Source organism: Rhinoderma darwinii, chromosome 9, assembly GCF_050947455.1.
Source record: "Rhinoderma darwinii isolate aRhiDar2 chromosome 9, aRhiDar2.hap1, whole genome shotgun sequence".
NCBI lineage: Eukaryota > Metazoa > Chordata > Amphibia > Anura > Rhinodermatidae > Rhinoderma > Rhinoderma darwinii.
Genome location: NC_134695.1, coordinates 79,039,102 through 79,049,479, shown reverse-complemented (window position 1 = coordinate 79,049,479; position 10,378 = coordinate 79,039,102).

Sequence of the window (10,378 nt, the reverse complement as noted above, 5' to 3'; positions counted from 1 at the left end):
GGGGTACAGATCTACACAGAATGGGGGGCTCCTACTACAGGGGTACAGAGCTACACAGAATGGGGGCTCCTACTACAGGGGTACAGATCTTCACAGAGAATGGGGGCTCCTACTACAGGGGTACAGATCTACACAGAATGGGGGGCTCCTACTACAGGGGTACAGATCTAAACAGAATGACGGGCTCCTACTACAGGGGTACAGATCTACACAGAGAATGGGGGGCTCCTACTACAGGGGTACAGATCTACACAGAATGAAGGGCTGCTACTACAGGGGTAAAGATCTACACACAGAATGGGGGCTCCTACTACAGGGGTACAGATCTACACAGAATGGGGGCTCCTACTACAGGGGTACAGATCTGTACAGAGAATGGGGGGCTTCTTGTACAGGGGTACAAATCTACACACAGAATGGGGGGCTCCTACTACAGGGGTACAGATCTACACAGAGAATGGGGGGCTCCTACTACAGGGGTAAAGATCTACACACGCAATGGGGGCTTCTACTACAGGGGTACAGATCTACACAGAATGAGGGGCTCCTACTACAGGGGTACAGATCTACACAGAGAATGGGGGCTCCTACTACAGGGGTACAGAACTAAACAGAATGGGGGCTCCTACTACAGGAGTACAGAGCTACACAGAGAATGGGGGGCTCCTACTACAGTGGTATAGATCTACACAGAGAATGGGGGGCTCCTACTACAGTGGTACAGATCTACAAAGAATGGGGGGGCTCCTACTACAGGGGTACAGATCTACACAGAATGGGGGGCTCTTACTACAGGGGTACAGATCTACACAGAGAATGGGGGGCTCCTACTACAGGGGTACAGATCTACACAGAGAATGGGGGGCTCCTACTACAGGAGTACATATCTACACAGAATGGGGGGCTCCTACTACAGGGGTACAGATCTACACACAGAATGGGGGGCTCCTACTACAGGGGTACAGATCTACAAAGAGAATGGGGGGCTCCTACTACAGTGGTATAGATCTACACAGAGAATGGGGGGCTCCTACTACAGTGGTACAGATCTACAAAGAATGGGGGGCTCCTACTACAGGGGTACAGATCTACACAGAATGGGGGGCTATTACTACAGGGGTACAGATCTACACACAGAATGGGGGCTCCTACTACAGGGGTACAGATTTGCACAGAATGAGGGGCTCCTGCTACAGGGGTACAGATCTACACAGAATGAGGGGCTCCTACTACAGGAGTACAGATCTACACAGAATGGGGGCTCCTACTACAGGGGTACAGATTTGCACAGAATGAGGGGCTCCTACTACAGGAGTACAGATCTACACAGAATGGGGGGCTCCTACTACAGGGGTACAAATCTACACAGAATGGGGGGCTCCTACTACAGGGGTACAGATCTACACAGAGAATGGGGGGCTCCTACTACAGCGGTACAGAACTACACAGAATGGGGGCTGCTACTACAGGGGTACAGATCTACATAGAATGAGGGGCTCCTACTACAGGGGTACAGATCTACATAGAATGAGGGGCTCCTACTACAGGAGTACAGATCTAAACAGAATGACGGGCTCCTACTACAGGGGTACAGATCTACACAGAGAATGGGGGGCTCCTACTACAGGGGTACAGATCTACACAGAATGAAGGGCTCCTACTACAGGGGTACAGATCTACACAGAATGGGGGCTCCTATTACAGGGGTACAGATCTACACAGAGAAAGGGGGCTCCTACTACAGGGGTACAGATCTGCACAGAATGGGGGGCTCCTACTACAGGGGTACAGATCTACACACAGAATGGGGGACTCCTACTACAGGAGTACAGATGTACACAGAGAATGGGGGGCTCCTACTACAGGGGTACAGATCTACACACAGAATGGGGGGCTTCTACTACAGGGGTACAGATCTACAGAGAGAATGGGGGCTCCTACTACAGGGGTAAAGATCATCACACAGAATGGGGGCTCCTACTACAGGGGTACACATCTACACAGAATGAGGGGCTCCTACTACAGGGGTACAGATCTACACAGAGAATGGGGGCTCCTACTACAGGGGTACAGATCTACAAAGAGAATGGGGGGCTCCTACTACAGTGGTATAAATCTACACAGAGAATGGGGGGCTCCTACTACAGTGGTACAGATCTACAAAGAATGGGGGGCTCCTACTACAGGGGTACAGATCTACACAGAATGGGGGGCTCTTACTACAGGGGTACAGATCTACACAGAGAATGGGGGCTGCTACTACAGGGGTACAGATCTACATAGAGAATGGGGGCTGCTACTACAGGGGTACAGATCTACACAGAGAATGGGGGGCTCGTACTACAGGAGTACAGATCTACACAGAGAATGGGGGGCTCCTACTACGGGGGTACAGATCTACACACAGAATGGGGGGCTCCTACTACAGGGGTACAGATCTACACGGAGTATGGGGGGCTCCTACTACAGGGGTACAGATCTACATAGAGAATGGGGGCTCCTACTACAGGGGTACAGATCTACACACAGAATGGGGGGCTCCTACTACAGGGGTACAGATCTATACAGAGAATGGGGGCCCCTACTACAGGGGTACAGATCTACACACAGAATGGGGGGCTCCTACTTCAGGGGTATAGATCTACACAGAGAATGGGGGCTCCTACTACAGGGGTACAGATCTACACACAGAATGGGGGGATCCTACTACAGGAGTACAGATCTACACAGAATGGGGGGCTCCTACTACAGGGGTATAGATCTACACAGAGAATGGGGGGTTCTTACTACAGGAGTACAGATCTACATAGAATGAGGGGCTCCTACTACAGGGGTACAGATCTACACAGAGAATGGGGGGTTCTTACTACAGGAGTACAGATCTACACACAGAATGGGGGGCTCCTACTACAGGGGTAAAGATCTTCACACAGAATGGGGGCTTCTACTACAGGGGTACAGATCTATACAGAGAATGGGGGGCTCCTACTACAGGGGTACAGATCTATAGAGAAAATGGGGGGCTCCTACTACAGGGGTACAGATCTACACACAGAATGGGGGGCTCCTACTACAGGGGTACAGATCCACACAGAATGGGGGGCTTCTACTACAGGAGTACAGATCTACACACAGAATGGGGGGCTCCTACTACAGGGGTACAGATCTACACACAGAATGGGGGGCTTCTACTACAGGGGTACAGATCTACACACAGAATGGGGGGCTCCTTCTACAGGGGTACAGATCTACACACAGAATGGGGGGCTCCTACTACAGGGGTACAGATCTACACACAGAATGGGGGGCTCCTACTACAGGGGTACAGATCTACACAGAGAATGGGGGGCTCCTACTACAGGAGTACAGATCTACACAGAGAATGGGGGGCTCCTACTACAGGGGTATAGATCTACACAGAATGTGGGGCTCCTACTACAGGGGTACAGATCTACACAGAATGGGGGGCTTTTACTACAGGGGTACAGAGCTACACAGAATGGGGGCTCCTACTACAGGGGTACAGATCTTCACAGAGAATGGGGGCTCCTACTACAGGGGTACAGATCTACACAGAATGGGGGGCTCCTACTACAGGGGTACAGATCTAAACAGAATGACGGGCTCCTTCTACAGGGGTACAGATCTACACAGAGAATGGGGGGCTCCTACTACAGGGGTACAGATCTACACAGAATGAAGGGCTCCTACTACAGGGGTAAAGATCTACACACAGAATGGGGGCTCCTACTACAGGGGTACAGATCTACACAGAATGGGGGCTCCTACTACAGGGGTACAGATCTGTACAGAGAATGGGGGGCTTCTTGTACAGGGGTACAAATCTACACACAGAATGGGGGGCTCCTACTACAGGGGTACAGATCTACACAGAGAATGGGGGGCTCCTACTACAGGGGTAAAGATCTACACACGGAATGGGGGCTTCTACTACAGGGGTACAGATCTACACAGAATGAGGGGCTCCTACTACAGGGGTACAGATCTACACAGAGAATGGGGGCTCCTACTACAGGGGTACAGAACTAAACAGAGAATGGGGGGCTCCTACTACAGGAGTACAGAGCTACACAGAGAATGGGGGGCTCCTACTACAGTGGTATAGATCTACACAGAGAATGGGGGGCTCCTACTACAGTGGTACAGATCTACAAAGAATGGGGGGGCTCCTACTACAGGGGTACAGATCTACACAGAATGGGGGGCTCTTACTACAGGGGTACAGATCTACACAGAGAATGGGGGGCTCCTACTACAGGGGTACAGATCTACACAGAGAATGGGGGGCTCCTACTACAGGAGTACATATTTACACAGAATGGGGGGCTCCTACTACAGGGGTACAGATCTACACACAGAATGGGGGGCTCCTACTACAGGGGTACAGATCTACAAAGAGAATGGGGGGCTCCTACTACAGTGGTATAGATCTACACAGAGAATGGGGGGCTCCTACTACAGTGGTACAGATCTACAAAGAATGGGGGGCTCCTACTACAGGGGTACAGATCTACACAGAATGGGGGGCTATTACTACAGGGGTACAGATCTACACACAGAATGGGGGCTCCTACTACAGGGGTACAGATTTGCACAGAATGAGGGGCTCCTGCTACAGGGGTACAGATCTACACAGAATGAGGGGCTCCTACTACAGGAGTACAGATCTACACAGAATGGGGGCTCCTACTACAGGGGTACAGATTTGCACAGAATGAGGGGCTCCTACTACAGGAGTACAGATCTACACAGAATGGGGGGCTCCTACTACAGGGGTACAAATCTACACAGAATGGGGGGCTCCTACTACAGGGGTACAGATCTAAACAGAATGACGGGCTCCTACTACAGGGGTACAGATCTACACAGAGAATGGGGGGCTCCTACTACAGCGGTACAGAACTACACAGAATGGGGGCTGCTACTACAGGGGTACAGATCTACATAGAATGAGGGGCTCCTACTACAGGGGTACAGATCTACATAGAATGAGGGGCTCCTACTACAGGAGTACAGATCTAAACAGAATGACGGGCTCCTACTACAGGGGTACAGATCTACACAGAGAATGGGGGGCTCCTACTACAGGGGTACAGATCTACACAGAATGAAGGGCTCCTACTACAGGGGTACAGATCTACACAGAATGGGGGCTCCTATTACAGGGGTACAGATCTACACAGAGAAAGGGGGCTCCTACTACAGGGGTACAGATCTGCACAGAATGGGGGGCTCCTACTACAGGGGTACAGATCTACACACAGAATGGGGGACTCCTACTACAGGAGTACAGATGTACACAGAGAATGGGGGGCTCCTACTACAGGGGTACAGATCTACACACAGAATGGGGGGCTTCTACTACAGGGGTACAGATCTACACAGAGAATGGGGGCTCCTACTACAGGGGTAAAGATCATCACACAGAATGGGGGCTCCTACTACAGGGGTACACATCTACACAGAATGAGGGGCTCCTACTACAGGGGTACAGATCTACACAGAGAATGGGGGCTCCTACTACAGGGGTACAGAACTACATAGAGAATGGGGGGCTCCTACTACAGTGGTACAGATCTACAAAGAGAATGGGGGGCTCCTACTACAGTGGTATAAATCTACACAGAGAATGGGGGGCTCCTACTACAGTGGTACAGATCTACAAAGAATGGGGGGCTCCTACTACAGGGGTACAGATGGTACAGAACTAAACAGAGAATGGGGGGCTCCTACTACAGGAGTACAGAGCTACACAGAGAATGGGGGGCTCCTACTACAGGGGTACAGATCTACACACAGAATGGGGGGCTCCTACTACAGGGGTACAGATCTACAAAGAGAATGGGGGGCTCCTACTACAGTGGTATAGATCTACACAGAGAATGGGGGGCTCCTACTACAGTGGTACAGATCTACAAAGAATGGGGGCTCCTACTACAGGGGTACAGATCTACACAGAATGGGGGGCTATTACTACAGGGGTACAGATCTACACACAGAATGGGGGCTCCTACTACAGGGGTACAGGTCTACACAGAATGGGGGCTCCTACTACAGGGGTACAGATTTGCACAGAATGAGGGGCTCCTGCTACAGGGGTACAGATCTACACAGAATGAGGGGCTCCTACTACAGGAGTACAGATCTACACAGAATGGGGGGCTCCTACTACAGGGGTACAAATCTACACAGAATGGGGGGCTCCTACTACAGGGGTACAGATCTAAACAGAATGACGGGCTCCTACTACAGGGGTACAAATCTACACAGAGAATGGGGGGCTCCTACTACAGCGGTACAGAACTACACAGAATGGGGGCTGCTACTACTGGGGTACAGATCTACATAGAATGAGGGGCTCCTACTACAGGGGTACAGATCTACATAGAATGAGGGGCTCCTACTACAGGAGTACAGATCTAAACAGAATGACGGGCTCCTACTACAGGGGTACAGATCTACACAGAGAATGGGGGGCTCCTACTACAGGGGTACAGATCTACACAGAATGAAGGGCTCCTACTACAGGGGTACAGATCTACACAGAATGGGGGCTCCTATTACAGGGGTACAGATCTACACAGAGAAAGGGGGCTCCTACTACAGGGGTACAGATCTGCACAGAATGGGGGGCTCCTACTACAGGGGTACAGATCTACACACAGAATGGGGGACTCCTACTACAGGAGTACAGATGTACACAGAGAATGGGGGGCTCCTACTACAGGGGTACAGATCTACACACAGAATGGGGGGCTTCTACTACAGGGGTACAGATCTACAGAGAGAATGGGGGGCTCCTACTACAGGGGTAAAGATCATCACACAGAATGGGGGCTCCTACTACAGGGGTACAGATCTACACAGAATGAGGGGCTCCTACTACAGGGGTACAGATCTACACAGAGAATGGGGGGCTCCTACTACAGGGGTACAGAACTACATAGAGAATGGGGGGCTCCTACTACAGGAGTACAGAGCTACACAGAGAATGGGGGGCTCCTACTACAGTGGTATAAATCTACACAGAGAATGGGGGGCTCCTACTACAGTGGTACAGATCTACAAAGAATGGGGGGCTCCTACTACAGGGGTACAGATCTACACAGAATGGGGGGCTCTTACTACAGGGGTACAGATCTACACAGAGTATGGGGGCTGCTACTACAGGGGTACAGATCTACATAGAGAATGGGGGCTGCTACTACAGGGGTACAGATCTACACAGAGAATGGGGGGCTCGTACTACAGGAGTACAGATCTACACAGAGAATGGGGGGCTCCTACTACGGGGGTACAGATCTACACACAGAATGGGGGGCTCCTACTACAGGGGTACAGATCTACACGGAGTATGGGGGGCTCCTACTACAGGGGTACAGATCTACATAGAGAATGGGGGCTCCTACTACAGGGGTACAGATCTACACACAGAATGGGGGGCTCCTACTACAGGGGTACAGATCTATACAGAGAATTGGGGCCCCTACTACAGGGGTACAGATCTACACACAGAATGGGGGGCTCCTACTTCAGAGGTATAGATCTACACAGAGAATGGGGGCTCCTACTACAGGGGTACAGATCTACACACAGAATGGGGGGATCCTACTACAGGGGTACAGATCTATAGAGAAAATGGGGGGCTCCTACTACAGGGGTACAGATCTACACACAGAATGGGGGGCTCTTACTACAGGGGTACAGATCCACACAGAATGGGGGGCTTCTACTACAGGAGTACAGATCTACACACAGAATGGGGGGCTCCTACTACAGGGGTACAGATCTACACACAGAATGGGGGGCTTCTACTACAGGGGTACAGATCTACACACAGAATGGGGGGCTCCTTCTACAGGGGTACAGATCTACACACAGAATGGGGGGCTCCTACTACAGGGGTACAGATCTACACACAGAATGGGGGGCTCCTACTACAGGGGTACAGATCTACACACAGAATGGGGGGCTCCTTCTACAGGGGTACAGATCTACACACAGAATGGGGGGCTCCTACTACAGGGGTACAGATCTACACATAGAATGGGGGGCTCCTACTACAGGGGTACAGATCTACACACAGAATGGGGGGCTCCTACTACAGGGGTACAGATCTAAGATCAAAGGTAGCGAACTGATTCCGCCTCCTGATCTCCTCTCCGCTGAACCACAAGAAATGAGAAACGTTTGAGATTTATGTACAATGTGATAACAGAAAAGAATGGAAATTACGACCCGATCCCCTCCGGAAACAATTCTTCATTCACTGCTGAACATCATCTCACAAAATAAAACTCCATATAACACTGAGCGCACCTTGTAATCCCTCTGATACATTCTGTGTTATGCTCCAGTCACAACCAGAGCTGCAGTCACAATTCTACTCAGATGTACTTTCAGTGACTGGTTGCTGCACTGTGCGTACACAGAAGAGGTAATGTACAGTGTCCATACATGTAGGATTTCACTAATGATACAGATGATACTGTGTGGTTAGATATGTACACGGTGCACTCCTGTTGTTCTCCTTCCTCTCCAGCAGGTGGTGCTGTGATACTGTGTGGTTAGATATGTACACGGTGCACTCCTGTTATTCTCCCTCCTCTCCAGCAGGTGGTGCTGTTATACTGTGTGGTTAGATATGTACACGGTGCACTCCTGTTATCCCCCTCCTCTCCAGCAGGTGGTGCTGTGATACTGTGTGGTTAGATATGTACACGGTGCACTCCTGTTATTCTCCTTCCTCTCCAGCAGGTGGTGCTGTGATACTGTGTGGTTAGATATGTACACGGTGCACTCCTGTTATTCTCCCTCCTCTCCAGCAGGTGGCGCTGTGATACTGTATGGTTAGATATGTACACGGTGCACTCCTGTTATTCTCCCTCCTCTCCAGCAGGTGGTGCTGTTATACTGTGTGGTTAGATATGTACATGGCTCTCTCCTGTTATTCTTCCTCCTCTCCAGCAGGTGACGCTGTTATACTGTGTGGTTAGATATGTACATGGCGCTCTCCTGTTTTCTCCCTCCTCTCCAGCAGGTGGCGCTGTGATACTGTGTGGTTAGATGTGTATACGGCTCTCTCCTGTTATCCTCCCTCCTCTCCAGCAGGTGACGCTGTTATACTGTGTGGTTAGATATGTACATGGTGCTCTCCTGTTATTCTCCCTCCTCTCCAGCAGGTGGTGCTGTGATACTGTGTGGTCAGATATGTACATGGTGCTCTCCTGTTATTCTCCCTCCTCTCCAGCAGGTGGCGCTGTTAAACTGTGTGGTTAGATATGTACATGGCGCTCTCCTGTTATCCTCCCTCCTCTCCAGCAGGTGGCGCTGTGATAGTGTGTGGTTAGATGTGTACATGGTGCTCTCCTGTTATCCTCCCTCCTCTCCAGCAGGTGGCGCTGTGATACTGTGTGGTTAGATATGTACATGACACTCTCCTGTTATTCTCCCTCCTCTCCAGCAGGTGGCGCTGTTAAACTGTTTGGTTAGCTATGTACATGGTACTTTCCTGTTATTCTCCCTCCTCTCCAGCAGGTGGCGCTGTTAAACTATGTGGTTAGATATGTACATGGTACTCTCCTGTTATTCTCCCTCCTCTCCAGCAGGTGGCGCTGTTAAACTGTGTGGTTAGATATGTACATTGTACACTCCTGTTATTCTCCCTCCTCTCCAGCAGGTGGCGCAGTTATACTGTGTGGTTAGATATGTATACGGCGCTATCCTGTTATTCTCCCTCCTCTCCGGCAGGTGGCGCTGTGATACTGTGTGGTTAGATATGTACATGGCGCTCTCCTGTTATTCTTCCTCCTCTCCAGCAGGTGGCGCAGTTATACTGTGTGGTTAGATATGTATACGGCTCTCTCCTGTTATTCTCCCTCCTCTCCAGCGGGTGGCGCTGTGATACTGTGTGGTTAGATGTGTACATGGTGCTCTCCTGTTATTCTCCCTCCTCTCCAGCAGGTGGCGCTGTGATACTGTGTGGTTAGATATGTACATGGTGCACTCCTGTTATCCCCCCTCCTCTCCAGCAGGTGGTGCTGTGATACTGTGTGGTTAGATGTGTATGCGGCTCTCTCCTGTTATTCTCCCTCCTCTCCAGCAGGTGGCGCTGTGATACTGTGTGGTTAGATGTGTACACGGTGCTCTCCTCTTATTCTCCCTCCTCTCCAGCAGGTGGCGCTGTGATACTGTGGTTAGATGTGTACATGGCGCTCTCCTGTTATTCTCCCTCCTCTCCAGCAGGTGGTGCTGTGATACTGTGTGGTTAGATATGTACATGGCGCTCTCCTGTTTTTCTCCCTCCTCTCCAGCAGGTGGTGCTGTGATACTGTGTGGTTAGATGTGGTATACGGCT